This window comes from Mirounga angustirostris, unplaced genomic scaffold (assembly GCF_029215605.1).
Source record: "Mirounga angustirostris isolate CCGP_5_RB_7025 unplaced genomic scaffold, mMirAng1.0.hap1 SCAF_3, whole genome shotgun sequence".
NCBI classification, from domain to species: domain Eukaryota; kingdom Metazoa; phylum Chordata; class Mammalia; order Carnivora; family Phocidae; genus Mirounga; species Mirounga angustirostris.
In genome coordinates this window covers 70,624,494-70,629,926 of record NW_026991711.1, presented here as the reverse complement: position 1 = coordinate 70,629,926, position 5,433 = coordinate 70,624,494, and the positions used below count along the sequence as shown (strand labels likewise).

Genomic DNA, 5,433 nt, shown 5'->3' with positions numbered 1-5,433 from the left:
AGTCACTATGATATTTGAATCACATGTTCTGGAAACAGTTATAGAATAAATTTTCACATACCGGAGACAATTCAGGTGTGCTTCTTTGGGTCTGGGCCCTGCCAAAATCCACACGAGTACTGAAATGTCATAGGATTCCTAATTTCCACATGCTTTGCTCATGCAGCACTCCCAGTTATGAAACATTAAGTAGCAGAAGGGACGTGGTTCATGTTATGATGATTAAAAGTCTACATGTTCCCCGAAATGTACAAATCTAAAATATGCTGGGTTCTACTCATATGCTTGCATATGGAAAACAAATAAAAACGGTTTACTTTGGCTACAACAAATGTCCTTTTCTTGCCTAGTGGCTTTTGATATTCTTCAGCCAAACCAAACACGCAGCTTCTCAAGATACCAGGATCTGTATTTAATACAATAATGAGTTTCTCCCTCCCAGCCTCCCTTCTCTCTCTCTCTTTTTTAATGACTCCATTGTTAAATAAGAAATGGATAATGTTGGCTTTCCCAATACCACCAGTAGTATTTGTTGCTGTTTCATAAGTAATTTAGGAAAGCGACTGAAGCATAAAGAAGCTAAATTATTTATTACTGTATTCTCCTCTACTGGATATCACTATAATCTTCAATATTAATGCCTTCCTTACAAGTGTAAGATTGGAAAATTGAATTCACTGGGTTAAATTGATAAACTAAACAATTATGAAGTGTTTTCAGGTGCGTAGTTGATTCTGCTTTTATCATTAAATCGAAATAGTGCTTCTCTTAAAGCATGCATTATCTAAATATTTATCTAATATGTGTTTGCATATTCTTTGTGTGTGTGTGTGTGTGTGTGTGTTTATGTATTCTTAATCATTGTAATGCCTTCTTTGAATGATTCTCTTTTAGGGTTAGAAGCAGCTCTATTCAGTTGTCCCGAGTCAAGTGCAAGCTTACGGATTACCAGTCCGGCGACTGGTGTGGCCAGGATTGAGCAATGCCCAAGTAATGAAAACCAGGTGTCAGAACCCACCCTCGGCAGAGCTGATGATTGAGGTGGTTTACAGGTTAACTCCAAAGCCATGATTTGGAGAACCTAGCATTCATGGAGAAGTGTCCGATGTGGAGGTTGTCTGCAGGTTCATGCAGGAGGCAGCCAGAGGACGTCAGAGGAGACAATAGTTCTAATATGTTTCTCTTCAGTCAAACAAGAAAGAGTTTAGGCAGGGGCCATTAAGGAAATAAATGGCCAAAAAAAGCATAGGGAACCCCTTCCCTGGCTCAGCTATCATCTCTGTAGACTTCTACATAAAATCTGCACAGGGCGCTCACTTTGGCCACACCTATATTAAAATCAGAATGATACAGGGAAAATTAGCGCGGCCCCTGCCCAAGGATGATATGCAAATTCGTGACACGTTCTATGTTTTTTAGAGCTTACTTAAAAAACAAAAAAAGAAATCTGCACAGGAATCTCTCACCTACTTGGCCAGAGAACAATTGTATTCAAGGGGCATGACGATGTCGCTGGTTTTCAGGCTAAAACTTGAAGTCATCTTCATAAATAAGCATCACCTCTTTCCCATTTTTCTGGAATTAGCTGCACTACCATCGAAGTCCTGATTCCTGGGGAATGTTTTGGGACCCAGTCCCTTACCGTCCATTTCAACTGCCACACTTGGTCCCCGTCTCCTGGCTCCAGCTGCCTGGACACCAGTAGGACCCCCTGCCTATAGCAGAACTTTCATCACTGTCCCTGGGTCTCCTGCTTAAGAGCACACAGGCTTCTGCCTGCTTTAACAGTGATATCGTCCTCAGGACCCCTAGCTGTCTCCAAAGGCTGAGCACCTGCCTCTTCTCTTGCTGAGCTAATCTATGTAGCAGTCACCTCTCGGCATGGCTTATCTTGAGCCCAAGCCTTCCCAGTTGCTCTTTGCCCCCCAAATTTACATCTCCTCCCCACCCCACCCGTGTCCTCAAACCATGCCCGCTATTCCTGTCCCAGTTGAGGATATGTTGGTTGTACACTTCTCCTCTTTGGGGCATATCTGTGTTTAGGGCATGGGGTCTCGAGGGGCCCCTCCCTCCTGCACCTTGAGGGACCCCTCCAATCCTAGTTTTGTGATTTCCCACTGTGCAGAAGAGTGAGTGCTCTCTGAGTACCCTGGGAGTGGAGGAAGGCACACAGGAATGAATGTGGGGATGGCAGAGGCTGCTGTAGGGGTAAAGTGGTATTTGCTTTTCAGTATAGGATAATCTCATAGTATTTTCCTCACCCAAGTGAGAAAGAAAATGCTGTATTGAAGCAAATGAGTGTATTTGAAGTTACATGGAGTGAGTACAATAGGAATGACTTTTTAAATGGTGTTTGGAAATAGAAGCTGAAAAGGCAACAGAGAAATGAATGTGACAAGGAAGGGATATAAATTTGTGATGGGAGGGGCGCCTGGGGGGCTCAGTCCTTAAGCATCCGCCTTCGGCTCAGGTCATGATCCCAGGGTCCTGGGATGGAGTCCCTCGTCTTGCTCAGCGGGGAGCCTGCTTCTCCCTCTGCCTCTCCTTGCCCCTTGTGCTCTCTCTCTCTGACAAAGAAATAAATAAAATCTTTAAAAAATAAAAAATAAATCTGTGATGGGAGATACCATGCTGCTCCTTCCCACAGCCACACGCTAAGGGCTTTCGGGGTAGGATCAGAAAAGTCAAATTTGATCCTCCGCCAACAGGCACAGCTAACTGCCCAGTAGGCTGGTCCAAAGACAGCTCCCAACAGCCCAACTGGCCCTACCCCAATTAAAGTAACTTCCAGAAATAATTCTTCTTCAAAAATGCATGATCTCCGCAAAGGATTCTTTACAAATAATCTACATCAGGGTTGGACAAACTATCCGTGGGCCCAATCCTGCCCACCTCTGGTTTCTGTAACTGAAGTTTTCTGGGAACACAGCCCTGCCTGTCCGTGTTTGTATTGTCCGTGGTTGCCCCCCTCTACAATGGCAGAGTTGAGTGGTTGTGACAAAGACCCTGTGACCCACGAAATAAAAGAAAGGCCCTTCAGGGGCACATTTGCTGACCCATCACCTACATGATCTAAGGATACAGTAATTTGTCTAGAAGTGCCATTAACTTGGAAATGTAATATGGTCGGATATGTTATTTTCTGAAATAAGGGGGGGAGCCGGGCCTCCTATGTGTGCTTCCCACCAGGGGCAGGTGTAGGGCCTGAAATCCGGCTGGCTGGTTAAGGGTAACCTCTGGTTACCAAGTAGAGTAACCAACTTGTTCTGGTTTTCCAGGGACTGTCATGACTTTAAAACTGAGTTCCATGTTCTGGGAAATCAGTCCTGGGTAAACCAGGAGCATCAGTCACCCTGACACATAGGGTGGGGTCTGGGGCAGGTTGACTCGGTTCAGATCCTATTTTTGTGACTTCACGCTGTGCAGTTTTGAGCAAGTTAATTAATCTCTCTGAACCTCAGTTACCCTATCTATGAATTGGGACTGATCTATTTTGAGGGGTTGTTATAAGGATTAAAGGAGATCATGTACAGAAAGAGCCCAGCACATAACAGGTACTTACTAAATACTCATTCCATCCTACCCATTTGACCACTATGAATTTTCTTTTATTCACTCTTTAACCAAAATTCCTTTTTTCATAAAACTATCAGAAAGGAAATTTTATTATTAATTTTTTTATTTTAAAAATATTTTATTTATTTATTTGACAGAGAGAAAGAGAGAGCGAGTGAGTGCACAAACAGGCAGAGGTGCAGAGGGAGAGGGAGAAGCTTGTCCCCCCATCTCCCCCCCCCCCCGCCATTGCTGCCTAGCAGAAAGCCCGATGCAGGGCGTGGGGACACTTAACCGATTGAGCCACCCAGGGCCCCCAAGAAAGGAAATTTTAAAAGACTTTTCCTGTGTCCTCCTTTTGTAATGATGTCATTCCTGAGCACCTTACAAATAAATCCTCTAACAAACAACTAACTTGCTCTGCAGTGGGGGAAGTAGGCCATATACAAAAAACTGCCGGATTTTTAACTTGTTTTCTGCTTTAAATATAAATACTTGGAGGGGTGCCTGGCTGGCTCAGATGGTTAAGCATCTGCCTTCGGCTCAGGTCATGATCCCAGGGTCCTGGGATCGACCCCACATCGGGCTCCTGGCTCAGCGAGGAGCCTGCTTCTCCCTCTCCCTCTGCCTCTCCCTGCTCATGCTTTCTCTCTCTCTCTATCTGTATCTCTGTGTCTCAAATGAATAAATAAAATCTTTAAAAAAAATAAATATAAATACTTGGAGACAAGTGGTTGTTGAATTTGATTTTGTCCAACTGTGGGTGCATCTCAGAGAGGCTTGGTCTGCCCTGCTAGTTCCAGAGATCATGATGCTCCAGGTTCACGGCCAGATGCAAAACTTCTGGGATACGAGGTTCAGGGGCTTTTTTGCATCTAGCATTTGGTGCCTGTAACGGAAAATGTTGACAGGATGTTGACAGAGGCTGCCAGCGCTACCCCACTCATGATCCATCTGATGGATCAGTATGACCAAAGCACTAAGAAGACCAACACGCTAATTAATTTTTTAAAGAGGTTAATAATACACAGACAGCAGTGTACAAATCCAATAGCAACCTACATGCCTTCAAAGGCCCCCAGGACGAGATCAAAGGGATGAGACAACATTAATCTCGTTCCAACTATCAGCATTTTGATTTAACATCCAGTTGGTTAGCAAATGTGCAGGATGGAATTAAATAATGTGTACTCCTGTAGTGATTTATATTCTAAATTACACTTAAAATCCTAGCTCGTCCTCAACAAATCCAATTTTCTTTAGGCTATGGCTACAGGAGTTTGAAAAATCAAATTTTTATTAAATGAATTGGTCAAATCAATCCAGAACTATCAGCATTTTTATTTAATATCCAGTATCTTAGCAAATGTATAGAATGGAATTAAATAATGTGAACTTCTGTGGTGATGTATCATCTAAAAGATTCCAAATACCCACTCCATCATAGCTGGTTCCCAGAAAATTCTATTTACTTGAGGCTATGGCCATATAATTATGATGAACCAAACTTTTTACTGAATTAATTGGTCAAATCAGTCAAAACTTATGAATTCAGTGAAAAAATAAGTCAGATTGATGGGCTGATTTGAATGGCTAATGCAGCAAAATGAGTCACATTATTAGCTCATAAGACATGCCGCTTTAATTTGATTTAGACTATGCACATCTGTTTGCCTTTTTGAGTAGGACAACACCAAAAAGCCCTGGTTTCCAAACTTGGCTGTACCTTAGAGTCACCTGGGGGAGTTTCCGAAACTTCCAAAGCCCAGGCCACACCCAAGATCAATTAAATCAGAATCTTGAGGGGGGAACACAAGTATCTGTACCTTTGTAAGCAGTCCGGGTGATTGGGACAGCCTGACATCAAGTTCAAATAAT

At 43.1% G+C, this 5,433-nt stretch overlaps 1 non-coding gene across 1 annotated transcript; it reads left to right on the top strand.

Moving 5' to 3' along the window:
- The first annotated feature begins 1,307 nt into the window (after positions 1-1,307).
- Positions 1,308-1,416, top strand: LOC123840026 (U6 spliceosomal RNA). Its single transcript, XR_006789854.1, has one exon. It is a non-coding gene; the product is annotated as a U6 spliceosomal RNA (small nuclear RNA).
- Positions 1,417-5,433: the final 4,017 nt, after the last annotated feature.